The following is a 16,374-nucleotide window of genomic DNA, read 5'->3' on the forward strand; positions in this document are numbered from 1 at the left end:
ATAGAATCCTTTGAGTTCATATACATATATTATATCTACAAGCAGATCCAGAACTATGTTAGACCCCCTCATGTTAATTTTTTAAATTCAAGAATAATTATAATTTTATTGACATTGAGAAGAATATAGTTATTATTAAATATATCTTTAGTTCATTATAAAATATCTATCATTCAAGTTTAATTTTTATAAAATTTTTGTTTAAAAGTGAGCATTTTTAATATCTCAAAATAGTTTCTATAAAAAAACAAAACAAAGACTAAAAGTGAATAAAATTATTTAAGATATTAAAGAAATTAAAAATAAAAATTTAATATTAAAAGAAAAAAATTTAAATTTAAATTTAAAATAAAATTAAATATATAAATTTTAATACACTTTTAATATTTTATTTTTATATGTAAATTAGTAACAAGTATGTTCAGAATATTTGTTAGCATTTGTCTATTCATAATTATAAGAATAAATCATTTTAACATACAGAAATTTCAAAAATAAAATATACCATTAAAATATTATAATTACTTTAACCTATTTTAAATTTTGCCACCCTTCATTTTGGGGTCAAATATAACATTTTAATCACCTATATTTCTCTTTATTTCATTATTTTTCACTTTCTTCCATCATTATTATTACTACTATTATTACATCTATCTTTTCGACAAAAAAAATATTTCATTTCATTAATAAATAAAAAAATCAGTTCAAAGATTAAAAAATAAAATAGGAACTAAACCTAATTAAGATCTACATTTTATCCAACTATAAAAAATATTTCACATATACACAAAGATAAATAAACAAATAACTTTTTTTTAATGAAAAAATAATCAAATAACTTAACTAACTATAATTTATTGTATTTTTTCTATCTATCTTTTCAATTATTTTCTCACACACATATTTATCTTTTTTCTTCAATCCTCCTCTTTTTATTCTTAGTCTCATCTACTCGATACCTCCACACACAAAAAAAAAAAAAAACATGCACGGATACACAAATGTAAAAAATCAAGTTACTCTATAAATATCTTCTATGCAAAACTTTGAAGAAAGTTATAATATATAAATTATAGTTTATTCTGGACAAATGTCTGTCATCGTATAATGTCATTGTAGAATTAGTTAAAATATAATTTTCATAAATTATTTAGTTAAAAGAAAAACATGTATTCTTGAGATAAAATTCCTAAACAATATTTTGATGACAACAAATTTTAATGATTAAATGATTTAAGGGATTCTGATTCACTTTTCTTGAGTGTTTTAATTAATACAAGTATCTTCTTATAGAATTAAACAAACCTGGATTAATCTGAAGCATTATTAAGCACAAAAATCTCAAGCATTATTAAGCACAAAATAACTTTCTAACAGGCTTCAAAAAGTTCACTTTTGAACATGAACAAATTTAAGAATGTTCATACACAAAGTGAGTGAATTGATCATTTGACTATATCAATTTTGGAAAGAAATACATGTAGGATGTACTGCTCATTCAAGTGATATAAATGTCCAAAAATACATGAAGAATATTCAAGTCACCCTTAATATAAATAAGGCATAAAATCAAAAAGAATATTTTCAACATGAAAATATAAACAAAAACCATCTCAGATTGTTCCGTATACTTCTAGCACAATTTAGAAGAAAGAATAGCATATGAGAATTCAACAACTTAACATGAGTAATTTTCAAACAACTTTAGGAACTTCAGAAGGTTCATAAGTTCATAACATTCATGCATAAAGTATAAAAGTGATAGGAAAATTGTTAAAGTCATTACACTTACATTGTCCACCGCATTTAACTCAATCAAAATTAAACAATGTGATATGTTCCATGTTTCCTCTCTCTTGTACTATAAGACAAGAATAAACCCAACCAACATTTAAAAGTCCACTTCAGTTTAGAACGTTCATTTTTATTCAAGTTTAACTTTATTATTTGGTTACCATGTGTTGGTATTCGAGTCCAACAATCACATCAAGGTCCGACGACCTGAATACTAAGCTTTTACACATATATATCTATTGAAGAGCCCAAGACTTGAAATATACGAGAGCTTATATATAGAATTCAATTCACTTGTCTCAAAACTGCAAAACTTGATTAAAAGTTCAAACACACTCGGTCTATTTTGTGTCAATGAAACTAAGATATTAGGCGTAAACATTCTAAAGTCATCTTTTGGAAACATTCTAAAGTCATCTTTTGGAACGTAAAAGAGACTCAATGATTGTGCAATTGTTTTAAAGTAAAGAGTTACTTGAAAAGTAGGTTGTAAATCCGCTAAGACTAAGAAATTATAAGTGAAAAGTTTCCAAAGTGGTAGATCTATAATATGTAAGAGCTGATAAGGTTTTTGATGCTTTATAGTGAAACATCTCACTAAGAGTGAGGACTGCACGTAGTTTAAGTTAGGTGAATCAATATAATTTTTGTGTGTGATTCTTTAATCCTTGTAGTCCCTGACTATTTACTTTCAGTACTTAAGTTTACACACTTGACACATCATTAAAACATTTAATTGAATATGATTCATATGAAAAAACTCAATTAAGTCTTTACAAAACACAACAAGTAGACTTATTAGAAATAAAAAAAAAAATAAAAAAAAAAAAACAATATAGATATGACCTTTATCTTATAAATTTCTTAATTATGCAAACAAAAATCAAGCGATTTCTGATAATTGCAACACATCTAAAAAATAATTATTTGATATAAAGAGCGATATCTGTATCCAAAATTATATAGTAGAAGATGATATTATAGATAAAAAAAAATCGAGATAGAAAGTATTTAAATTGGATGATAAGGAATGTAGAAATCAAGAAAAATACCATACCGAATATGAGATTTTGGTTCTATTCAAAATTAAGGATATTATATAATGCATATAAGAAGAATCCTTGGATCGTATCAAGAAAATTACTTTTTTTTTTCTTCCAGTTTTATGGAAAAAAGTTAAAAACGTTATTGATGAATTCGAGTTAGAAACTAAAGAATACGCGAGTGAAAAAGATCTTAACTTATCTCTCTCAAGGTTTTTTGGAGTATCAGACGAGGGTGTTTTTGTAAAGCGAGTCCGGGAGGATCTAAATAGAGAACGGGATTTCTTACTAGAAAAATATTTGGGTTTTTATTTAAATTGTGATAGTGATTTCCAAGAAAGCATGATGAATAATATCAACTTATATTGTCTTCTATTTAGATTGAAAAATATTATTATTTTTTTATAAAGTCTATTAAACAGGGAGACATATAGAGCCTATGATTATTGTTAGTAATCCTATAGATTTTGCTCTTACTGAATGTAGGGACAATACCAAATGATAAACTTACGTTTATTGTTGAACCCGTTGGCCTGTCTAGAAAAAATTATGAACAATTTTTTATATATCAAACCACAAGTCTATCGTTGACTCATAAGAGTAAGCGCCAAATTTTAAAAAAGAAACTCGAAAAAAAAGTCGTGTTGATCAAAAGATAACAAAAAATAAAGATAAAAATCATTATGATTTGCTTGTTCTCGAAAATCTTTTATCCACTAGACGCCGTAGAGAATTGATAATTCTAATTTATTTGAATTCTAGAAATACTTCGCATAGAAAGACAAAAAATTACAATGAGAATAAAATAAATAATTTTTCACAAGTTTTGGTTTAAAATAAAGATCTTGATAGCGAAACAAAAAAACTAATGAATTTTAAATTATTTATTTGGCCAAATTATCGATTAGAAGATTTAGCTTATATAGATTGCTATTGGTTTGACCCATAATGAAAGTCGTTTCAGCATATTAATTATATATATGTATTCTCGATTGAAAATTTGATCGATAATTTATATTTATCTTTTATTTATCCTTATCCTAATATTTCTCGTAACACACACACACACATATATATATATATATATATATATATATATATATATATATATATATATATAAAAAAAATGGGCACGCGCGTTGTGGGATTGATATGAATTCCATGAATTCAAATTTAAAGGGTCACAATTCAAACCCTATTTTTTATGACATTAGTTCTACTTCATACATTTTATTAGTATTTGTCTCTTGAACGTCTACTTGATAATTAAAAAATAAAAACTTTAAAGTACACTAAATATAATTTTTTATATTAATCATACACGGAATAAATTAATATTTGTCATTGGTCAATAAATTAAGAGACATTCTTTCACGAATCAATCAATTAAAAGATAAATATGTATTTTATTAAATAATATGTCTCTTTAAAATCTTTTATACTAAACTTTGAATAAAATTATAATAAACTAATTATCTTATACATCCCACACAGAACAAATTTTTGTCATTTCATGGTTAACTAGTTAAAAATATTTTTTCATAAATCAATAAGTTAACATAGAAACATTTATTTAATTTGTAGTTTTCTCTTGAATGCCTTGTAGATAAAAAAAAATTGAAAATAAAATCAAATACATTAATTTAAATATTTTTGTATACATTTGTCATTGATGAATCAGTTAAATAGAAATATGTATTTTTCATTAGTAGTGTATATTTTGAATATCTTTTTGATAAAATTTGAAGAAAATCATAATACATAAGTTATAATTTATTATATAAACTTTATACGATATAAATGTTTATCATCGATTAATTTTTTTTCTTTATATATATATATATATTACACTAATTATAATTTATTGTGGAAACTAAATGGAGGAAACATGTTTGTCACGGTTACATTAGTTTAAAAAAATAATATTTTATGAATCAATTAGTTAAATAAAGACATATGTGTTTCATTTGTAGTTTATCTCTTGAATACCTTATAAATAAAATTTTGAAAAAAATCATAATACACGTATAATCCATAAACAAGACAAATACTTTTCAATGATAGATTATTTAAAAGGTTACTCACCATGTGTCAAATAGTTAAAAAAATAGTGTATCTTTTATTATGTTTTTGATAATCTTGATATTGGTATAAAATATCCACCGTAAACTGCCTCATTTGAAGGTTTAGAGGTCGCTACAACCGGCTTTATTTGTGAAAATTTAGGCCGCCACAAATAATAAAGATGATGAAAAAAATAAAGTTTATAAAGATTTAGATCGCCACAAACTATCTCATTTGTGACCGTTTTAGCCGCCACAAATTGGTAAATTTATTATTTATAAATCTCAAAATTATTATTAAAAAAGTATATTATATATAAAAAAATTAATCTTAATATAATTTAAAAAATGAAAATATAAATATAAATAAAATATTTATATATATTAAAACAAAAATATAATTTTAATATTAATTCAATTATTAATACCAATATTGCTAACAAAAATACGTCTTTATAAATTAAAATAGAGATCGTAAAAGTATATAAATTTTTTGAACGAACTCAACTACAACTCTTTGTAATGACTAACAACAAATATTAATATCATTAAATTTAATAATATTTTTTTATAAAAAATAGTTACATTAAAATAAATACATTTTAAATTTATTTCAAAAATTTGATTTATCATATATCATTAAACAACATAATTTCTATTTTTTTAGTCAAATCTACTGGCGTTTTCGAAAGATTAACTTTTTATGTATTGTAAAAATAATATAAAAATATTTTATAATTGGATCAATATTATAAATTTACTTTTTTCTTCTTAAGTATTATTTTGTTGTTGAAAATTTGATCCTTTTCTTTATTTCTTTGGTTAATGATGAGCAATTCGTGAAAGAATGGAGTTTTGCATGTATAATTGAGGTAGGTTTCTTCCTCTTTTCTATGGTTTACTTTTCCTTTTATGTTCAACCCTCTATCTACCTCTCTCTTTTTTTATGAGGTCTATGGTTACCCATTGAAGAATTATGGATAATTTACTCATGATGATGAGACACCAACGAAAATTATACATGTGTACTCCACTACCTATATCATATTTATTAATGGTTTTTGGCATATTCTAATACATACTTTTACTATTTGTCAAATTCACATGTCACCCCAATTTCAATTAATGAGATTTTATGTTTCCAATATTCAAATTAATGGGAGGTTCTCCATTTATCTTTTTTGAAATTGAAAAATATTTGTTTGTTGCAGGACTTGAACAAAGGAGCTTAAAGTCAATGTTGCATCACACTTACCAAAACTTAATTGCTTGTATATTTTAGAAATACAGTGTAATAATCAATTGTATGTAGTGAAATTAATTCATACATTAATTTTTTTAAAATAATTTTATATTATATAGATAATTTTTTTTATATTTTGGTTTTTATGATTTATAAATAAAATAAATACATTTATTATGATATGTTTTTTCAATTATAAAACTTATTTTTCATGATGATCCCATTTTTTTCATTAGGTCCGGGTAGAGACCAAAGGTGTTGAGCGACGGATCCAGCAGAACAACTCAAAAGATATAGAAGTATCGTTAATTTCTTCATGCTTGTTCCAAGTTCGAAGTAGCATCTATTTTTTAAAAGTTTATTAATATAAATTGGGTCAACGGTCAAATAGTTCAATTAGTGTCATAGTGGTTCAATTCATTGAAGGTGCAAGCACGAGAAGAGAGTTGAATTTGTTTGTCAAAATTGATAACTTTTTGATAATTTATATTAAAATAAAAAACTAGTTCAATTTTGGTGACTTACTTGGTGTAGAAGCAATCAGATTCAAAGACAACAAACAATGAAAGCATAAATAATTTGACACGTAGATTTATCTTGGTTCTCCACTAACTTGGCTATATCAATCCCCTTATTCAGAATGCTTTAATCCACTAATTCAAATACCTTGAATTACAAAACATCTGACCCTCAAAGCCATCCTTCCTAAATAGTTTGACAACCCCAGACTTTTGAAAAACTAACCACATTGACCCTACAAGCCAAGTCTTCTCCTAACAATCTGACAACCCCAGATTGAAGAAGGAACTAAACCATTATCGGGTTGGGTACAAAAGATTGGAACTTGAGTAGGTTCTTCTAACAAAGTTGATAATAATAACTCTCACACTATAAGAAAAGACCACTCAAAATATTTCTAACCGGAACAAGTGTCTCTCTCTTTGAACTCTCAGACTACTCTTTTATACTTTTCGATGATTTTCTTCTTCAGCCTCGAGTATCTATTGATAATTAAAATTTGGGATTCAATTTAGTGCTTGTTTAATTCTGAATTGTATTTTGTTTAGATTGTGTTTGTAAATTCTTCAAATTGATTATGTTTCTTTTTTTGTTTAGATTGAGATTGTAAATTCTTCAGATTGATTATGTTCTTATTTTGTTGTAGATAAATCTTGATAAAATCTTAAACAAATCTTCATCATATCTTCTTTCGTACTTTTTGAAGTCAAATATATTGTTCTTATAAAATACTTTTGTTATCATAAAAACTCTAAGTATAAAATGAACGTGGTTCCAGCAATCCCCCTCTTTTTTTATGATGACAAAACTTGTATTTTTTATAACAATTTTTCTTTGTATTTCTTTGACTCCCCCTAACTTAGGACTCCCCCTAAGTCTATGTATCATTTTCTCCCCATTTTATCAAATATCTTTCTTCCCCTTTTGTCATCAGACAAAAAGACTTGAAAGTGAGATATTTTTTTTCTTTTTTTTTTTGAATAGCATGAATATAACATATTTCAAGAAAATATACAAACTAATGTAAAACTATACTATTTTGAAATTATCACAACATCAATCAAATTTGAAGGTAAGATTTAGGTTTTTCTTGATAAAGTCAAATCTATCTTCAGTTAGTGGTTTGGTGAATATGTCAGTCCATTGATGTTCAATGTCTACAAATTGAATGTTTAGTACCCTTTTTTGAACGAAGTTTCTAATAAAGTGGTGTTTGATCTCTGTGTGTTTATCTCTAGAATGTAAGATAGCATTTTTGTTTAGAGAAATGGCAGAAGTGTTATCACAATAAATGAGAATGTTGGATTCTAGGATTTTGTAGTCTTCAAGTTGATGCTTCATCCAAAGTAGTTGAGAACTGCAGTCAGCTGTTGAAATGTACTTAGCCTCTGCTGTTGACATTGCCATGGTGTTTTGTCTCTTACTTGACCAACATTTTAAGTTGTCACCTAAAAAGGTGTAGTTTCCACTAGTGCTCTTTCTCTCAAGTTTATCTCCAACATAATCATAATCATAGTATCCATTAAGTTTGTGCTTAGGAGACTTCTTGTAGAACAAGATAAGGTTGGTAATTCCTTTTAGGTATATAAGGATTCTCTTAACAGTAGTTAAATGTGAATCCCTAAGGTCAACTTGAAATCTTGCACATACACAAACACTAAATATGATGCCAGGTCTGAAATCAGTAAGGTAAAGTAGGGATCTTGTCATTTCTCTATAGGTTTTTTGGTTAAATTTTTTTGCTTAAATCATATTTTTCAAGTGAACAAGTAAGGTGCATTGGTGTAGTCATATGTTTGCAATCACTCATCTTAAACTTCCTAAGAAGCTCTTTTGTATATTTAGTTTGATGAATGTATATACATTTTTGACTTTGTTTAATTTGTATCCCTAAGAAGAATGTAAGTTCTCCCATCATACTCATTTTAAATTCAAGCTACATCAATTTAGAAAGTTCTTGGAAAAAAGTGTCATTAGTAGATCCAAAAATAATGTGATCAACATAAATTTGAATAATAAGAATGTCATCTCCTATTAATTTTCTAAAAGGTGTATTATTTACTTGTCCTCTTTCAAAGTTATTTTTAAGCAAGAAGTTACTAAGTCTATCATACCATGCCCTAGGTGCTTGTTTGAGACAATACAAAGATTTCCTAAGTTTAAAAACATTATTTGGAAATTTAAAACTTTCAAAACCTAGGGGTTGTTTAACATAGACTTCTTCACTTATATAACCATTTAGAAAAACACTTTTAACATCCATTTGAAATAATGTAATGTTATTATTTGTAGCAAAAGAAAGTAGGATATGAATAGCTTATAATCTGGCTACTGGAGTAAATGTCTCAGTGTAATTAATATCTTCTCGATGATTGTAGCCATGTGTGACAAGTCTTCCCTTATTTCTGAACACTTCACCTTTTTCATTTAGCTCACTTAGTTCCAATAATTTTCTTCTTTGGTCTAGGTACTAAATTCATTTAACTCTTCTTGCATTGCAAGAATCCGTCCTCCATTTGTTAATGCTTCATCAAAAGTGGAGGGTTCAATTAATGAGAGTGAGCCAAACAAAGTGGTATCTTTTAATGATGATCCGATCTTCAAAGGATCACTTGAACTTCCAATAGATGAGATGTCTTGTACTTTCATCCAGATCTTCCTTCTGACTTATGTTGGCTGATTCTAACTTGATCAGATTCATCATCTGAAGATTTGTCATCTTCTAGTTTGTTTGCATATGCATCTAGTTCTGGTAAAACTGCAGTATCCTGAACTTGCTTTGACTTTTTAAGGTCAAGCTGTTTGTCATATAACATAATATAAATAAGATAATTGAAGAATGAAATTAATACAACAAAAGCATCATTTTTATTTTTGGTGGTTTCTGCTTGTTTCTAAAAACCAAACTTGTATGCTATTTATGCTGCAGTGTTCAGTTTATGTGCATCTCCTTGTTCCTCTAAATTTTTGAGAACCTGCAAAATACTTATCTAGCTTTGATTTTTAAGATCAAGCTTCTTGATATCACACAATAATTAAATTTAAATAAAGATATAATGTATATGTCAACAATTTTAGTTTCACTCTGAAAACCCTCTTATTTTTTCTTTTCTGGTTTTTTTATTCTGAATTTACATATTCTCTTATTAGTAGTTGAAGGGATTTGAATTTTCATCGAGGTTTATAGTCTTGATGAATTTGATTGGAGTGTTCAAAGAAGTCTCTTAATTTTGATTATTAATCTAACACTTCTGTTCTGCTGATGTATCAAGTTCCTCTGATAATTTTGGAACTGATGGTAATTTTGATTCTTCTAGTAGTTTCAGTTTTGTTGATATGTGTGATTTCTCTACCGATTTTGATTTTGTTCATACTCCATATTTTTCTGATATTAATGGTTCATCATATGGTTCTGGTTGCTATAGGTATTGTGATGACCAATCCTTCTTCCACCAGGGTTAGTTGGCTTCTGTTTGTTATGTCTTGGAACATAGACCTTTTTCCCTTCATATATTGCAATCATCCATTGACCAGGCATCATGACTGATGTTTCAATTAGGTTGCTTAGAACATCTGCAGCATAAACAATTTTATCCTTTGGTACCCAAATATGGTTGGATCATTGTTTGTTAATTCTTAAAGGTTTCTTGTCTTTCCATGTGGTTTGCATATGACAAGATATTTTAGTGTGACTTTTCTTATAGAAAATAGTACATAAATCATCAGAGAGAACAAAGCTAGGTTCAATTACATTTTCTTGAAATCCTATTCGTCTTTTACCATTCATACTAACACCATAAATCATATATGCATTCTTGCTTCTTTCCATACCATTATCAAGAAAATATTGAAATACGTCTTCATGCTTATCAGAGTTACATGTGATATTTTCAATTGATATTGAACTATAATTACTTTTCAGAGTTATATTTTCAGCCTTAAGTTCAACAATATTAGTTTTCAGATTTATATTTTTTGTTTTAAGTTCAGTAATATCAGCTTTCAAAGTTGCATTATCTGTCTTAAGTTTAGTAATATCAGTTTTCAGAGTTGCATTTTTGGTTTTAAATTCAGCACTTTGATTATTTAGAACATTAAATTTTTCAGTTAGATTTGTGTTTTCTTTCCTAACCGTTTTCAATTTTAAAGACAATTTGCGATTCTTATTTAAAAAATCATTTATAGCAGTAACTAAATCAGATCAAGTAAAGTCAAAAAATACCTCCATTTTTTCACTTGTTAATTCACTTCCAGAGTCAAAATTTGTGTTGGGTCTAGAGGCAGAACTGGTATGAACCATCAGAGCCAAATTTGTGTGCTCTTTATCATTAGAGGATTCATCATAATCATTCCATGTAGCCATCAAACTCTTCTTCTTGGGTCTAGAATCTTTCCTTTAATGTTCCCCTTTCTCCATATTTGGACATTCTGACCCGATATGTCCAAGTTCATTGCATCCATACCAAATGATGATTTTCTTGTCATATTTATCATCCTTTCCTTTGTTAGATTGCATGAAATATCTTTGGAGAAATTTCTTCTTTCTGTTGTGCCACATCTTCTAAACTTTTCTGCATATAAACGCCAGTTCCTCTTCCTCTAAATCTTCATTATGATAATCTGAATCATCATCCTCTAATTTTTTTGTTGCCTACAAAAATTTCTTCTGCTTGGATTTCAAAGCCAAAATTTCTTGCTTCTTCTTGGGCTTATCCTCTCCAAGCTCAATTTCATGTGATATAAGAAAACTAATTAGTTTTTCCAGCTTCTTGAACGCTTCCTTCATGGGTCAGAATAATACTATCATAAATACTTTTTGTTGTCTCCTTGTTGGTGCACTTGTCAAACCCCATGAATGTGATTGCATTTATCATGAATGTGCTGGACTTATGATGCATCTTGTATATCTTTTTTTGATCAACATTCATCTCCTTTATTGGAATTTCAATACCATCAATATTCTTCGGAGTAATATAACCATTTTCCACCAAGTCCCAAAATTCAAGATCTTGTGAAATATAGAAAATTCTCAGCATGTCCTTCCAATACTCAAAATGTTATCCATTAAACAGAGGTGATCTATTAATGTTTCCTCTAAAAACGTCATCTCTAGATCCATACATATTGAACCCTTGGATCTTTTCTCAAACATTGTAAAATGCTCAGCCTTGAGATGCAACTTCAATGCTAATTGAAGGTGCATACATGAGAAGGGGGGTTGAATTGTGTTTGCCAAAGTTGATAACTTTTTGATAATTTATATTTAAATAAAAAAGTAGTTCAATTTTGGTGACTTACTTGGTCTAGAAGCAATCAGATTTAGAGGCAGCAAACAATGAAAGCATAAATAATTTGATATGTAGATTTATCTCGGTTCACCACTAACTTGACTACATCCAATCCCATTATTCAGAAGGCTTTAATTCACTAATTCAAATACCTTGAATTCCAAAGCACTTAACCCTCCAAGCCACTCTTTGCAAACAGCCTGACAACCCTAAACTTTTGAGGAACTAACCACCTTGACCCTACAAGCCAAGTCTTCTCCTAACAACCTGACAACTCCAAATTGAAGAATGAACTAAACCATTATCGGGTTGGATACAAAAGATTGAAACTTGAGTAGTTGCTTATAACAAAACTGATAATAATAATAATAACTCTCATACTCTAAGAAAAAAACACTCAAAATATTTTAACTTCCTTTTTTTGTTTAGATTGAGATTGTAAATTCTTTAAATTGATTCTGTTCGTATTTTGTTCAGATTGCGTTTGTGAATTCTTCATATTGATTTTGTTTATATTATGTTGTAGATAAGTTTGGATGAAATCTTATTCAAATCTTCTACAAATCTTGAGCATGTCTTCTTTCATACTCTTTGAAGTCAAATATATTGTTATCATAAAATACTTTTGTCATCATAAAAACTCTAAGTATAAAATGAACTTGATTCCAACATCAATCACCCACTAACTCAATACTCTGACCGAGTTAGCGCTCATTCACGTTCTTAAACACGTTAGAAATTGAAAAGGCATTAATTAGGAAATGAAAATGCAAGTGCATTTACAATTAAAATTGATATTACTTAATGTATTATATACTTATTTTATTATATTAAGGGTTAAATAGTTGATCTATTAGTTAAGATTAAATCATGAAATCATTAAAATTAGAACTTCCTTGTCATATTTAGACTAATTGGCTAAGATTGGACCATTGGATCGTTTAAATTATAATTTATAGGTTATGAGGTTAATTTAATTAGTTTAAATTGAATTGTTGGACCATCAAAATTAGAATTGCAAAGTTATTATTAGCATAATTAGTTAAGATTGAACTGTTGGTTCATTCAAATTTATAATTTTAAGTCATTGGCAGTCTAATTAGTTAAGATTGTCCAATAGATCATTCAAATTTGAATTATTTAGTTATAGTTTATATAATTCGTTAACATTAAACTATTGGATCGTCATAATATTGGAATATCTAAGTAATTGTTAGTATTATTAATTATGATTGAAACATTGGATAATTAAAATTAGAACTTATTAGTTTTAGTTAGTCTAATTAGTTAACATTCAACTGTTGGATCATTAAAATTTATAATTTTAAGTCATTGGCAGTCTAATTAGTTTAATGTTAATGAATTATATAAACTATAACTAAATTTGAATTATTTAGTTATAGTCTAATTATTATTAATGAATTAATAATAACAAAGTTATTATTAGCATAATTAGTTAAGATTGAACTGTTGGTTCATTCAAATTTATAATTTTAAGTCATTGGCAGTCTAATTAGTTAAGATTGTCCAATAGATCATTCAAATTTGAATTATTTAGTTATAGTTTATATAATTCATTAACATTAAACTATTGGATCGTCATAATATTGGAATATCTAAGTAATTGTTAGTATTATTAATTATGATTGAAACATTGGATAATTAAAATTAGAACTTATTAGTTTTAGTTAGTCTAATTAGTTAAGATTGTCCAATAGATCATTCAAATTTGAATTATTTAGTTATAGTTTATATAATTCGTTAACATTAAACTATTGGATCGTCATAATATTGGAATATCTAAGTAATTGTTAGTATTATTAATTATGATTGAAACATTGGATAATTAAAATTAGAACTTATTAGTTTTAGTTAGTCTAATTAGTTAACATTCAACTGTTGGATCATTAAAATTGAAATTTTTAAGTCATAGTTAGTTTAATTAATTAAACCTAAATTGTTGGATCAAGAAAATTAAAATTTCTAAGTCATTATTATTCTAATTTGGTTAGATGGACTTGTTGGATCATTGAAATTATAATATCTTAGTCGTTGTTATTCTAATTCATTAAGATTGAACTGCTAGATCATCAAAATTATAATTTCTTATTCATAGTAAGTCAAATTAGTGGAGATTGAGCCATTAGATCATCAAAATGATAACTTCTAACTCATAGTTAGTCTAATTAGGTTAGATTTAACAATTAGATCTTCAAATTTCTAAGTCATAGTTGGTTTGAACTGTTGGATTATCAAAATTAAAAATTTATAAGTAATAACTAGTCTAGTTAGTTAAGATTGAATTGTTGTATGAACAAAATTATAATTTCAAAGTTATAGTAAATCTAATTAGTTTATATTGACATTTTAGGTCATCAAAATTAGGAAGTTTATGTTATTAATTAGGTTAGATTGCAGGGTAAGATCATGGAAAATAGATTTGTATGTTGTAGTTGGTCTAATTAGGTTACATTAAACTGTTGAGTCATCAAAATTAAAATTTCAAAGTCATAGTTAATATAATTATTGAAAGGTTGAACTATTGAATTATCAAAATTGAAATTTCTAACTCATATTTAGTCTAATTAGATTAGATTGAACATTTATATCATTAAAATTTGAATTTCTAAGTCATAATTTGTCAAACTAATTAAGATTAAACTATTGGAATATCAAAATAATATTTTCTAAGCCATAGGTGGTCTAATTAATTAGTTTAGATTGAATAATTCAATCATTGAAATTATCATATTTAAGTCATAAATTTGGTTAAATTGAATTATTTGATCATATAAATTATATTTTCTAAGTCATAGCCAATCTAATTAGTTAGGATGTAATTGTTGGATCATCAAATTAGTTAGGATGTAATTATTGGTTATGATTTTGTTATTTATGGTTCAATTAATTTTAACTAATCAACCGACTATTTAATCCTTAATATAATAAATTGATTATATAATACATGAATTAATATAAATTTTTTTCTTCGTAAATGCACTTGCATTTTCATTTTCCACCGTTAATGCCATTTTAGTTCCTAAAATTATTTTAAGAACTGGATCGATGGTCAATTCAGTCAAAGTACTGAATTAATGAGTAATTAGTTGAATCAATGAGGTACTAGTTGAACTGCATGTCTGTTGACGCGATTAATATTTAAAAAATTCATGAAAAAAAATTTCATAATTAAAAAAATGCTTTGTGCATAAATATGTGGAGTGTGAGTGAGGTGGATAGGAGTGAGTTGGAGGAAGTGGTAAGGAGTTCTAGCGGAGTCCATGAGAATTGGTTTAAACTATCTCACTCTATATATGTTTTGAAGCAAACGTTCATGTTTGATATGAAAGACTTACATCCTTCTTTAAGAATTGAAACTCTTTTTATTTCTTAAAAGAAATGGAAAACTCTATTATTATAGTTTTTGTGTGTATAAAATTAATAAATGTTTAATTTATGTCACATGTTTTAAAAAATATACAAATATATACACAACTATTGTAATGGAAGAAACTAATAAAGTGATAAATAGAGAAGATCATAACTCCCTTATTTACTCAATTTGTTTTTATAATTAATAGGTGTGATCAATGTTAATATTCAAACCAAAGATAATTTATTTTACTCCTCCGTTTCGAAATAAGTGTCGTATTAAGTTTTTGAACACATTAAAAAAACAACGATTAGAAGCATTTTATCAAATTATCATTCTTACCAAATTTGGTGCCCCTTAATTCGTGAATCTTTCTTACATTGTCTTGGATTGAGTATTCATTGTTGTATCACATTCATCAACTCTTTCACTTTCCTATCTGCTAAAGGCACAAGACATAAATAATTGAGCTTTAGAGTTTAGAAATACCTTTCCATATGTAGTAACCTGTACCATCAAAATAAAGTGGTCTATTTGATGATCCTCCTTCAATAATATACCTGACTTTTGAAATTGCTTTTTTCTTCCCAAATCTTTTCCTCTAACACTTGTTAGATGCTTAACCTTAGAGGCATAGCTCTAATGTAAATCGAAGTAGAAATATCAATAACAAGGAATGGGGTTTAAATTGTGATATATTTTCAAAATCCTAATTCCTGAACTTAATTTAAATTAACTCCAGATCAATCTTGGTTTCGAACAAAAAGTCCAAAATATTCTGGAATTAGGGATGATAAAAGGAGTGATTGTTGAGTTGATATGTTTTACTTTCCATTTAAGGCAGGTGAAAATTTGAATTCGTCAATCTAAATTGGTCTTTCCTATTTAACCCGTTGACAAACAAAGTGATAAATTAAAAAAAATCTTTTTAGTTTATTTTTACTTGGTTACTTTTTTCAATTTTTTTATTAACTCAACCAAATTAAAAGACTAAAATTGATTCATTAATTTACACAACCAAAACTAATAGTCTAAGGTATGGAGCATT

The sequence above is a fragment of the Cicer arietinum genome, chromosome 1 (assembly GCF_000331145.2).
Source record: "Cicer arietinum cultivar CDC Frontier isolate Library 1 chromosome 1, Cicar.CDCFrontier_v2.0, whole genome shotgun sequence".
Taxonomy (NCBI): domain Eukaryota; kingdom Viridiplantae; phylum Streptophyta; class Magnoliopsida; order Fabales; family Fabaceae; genus Cicer; species Cicer arietinum.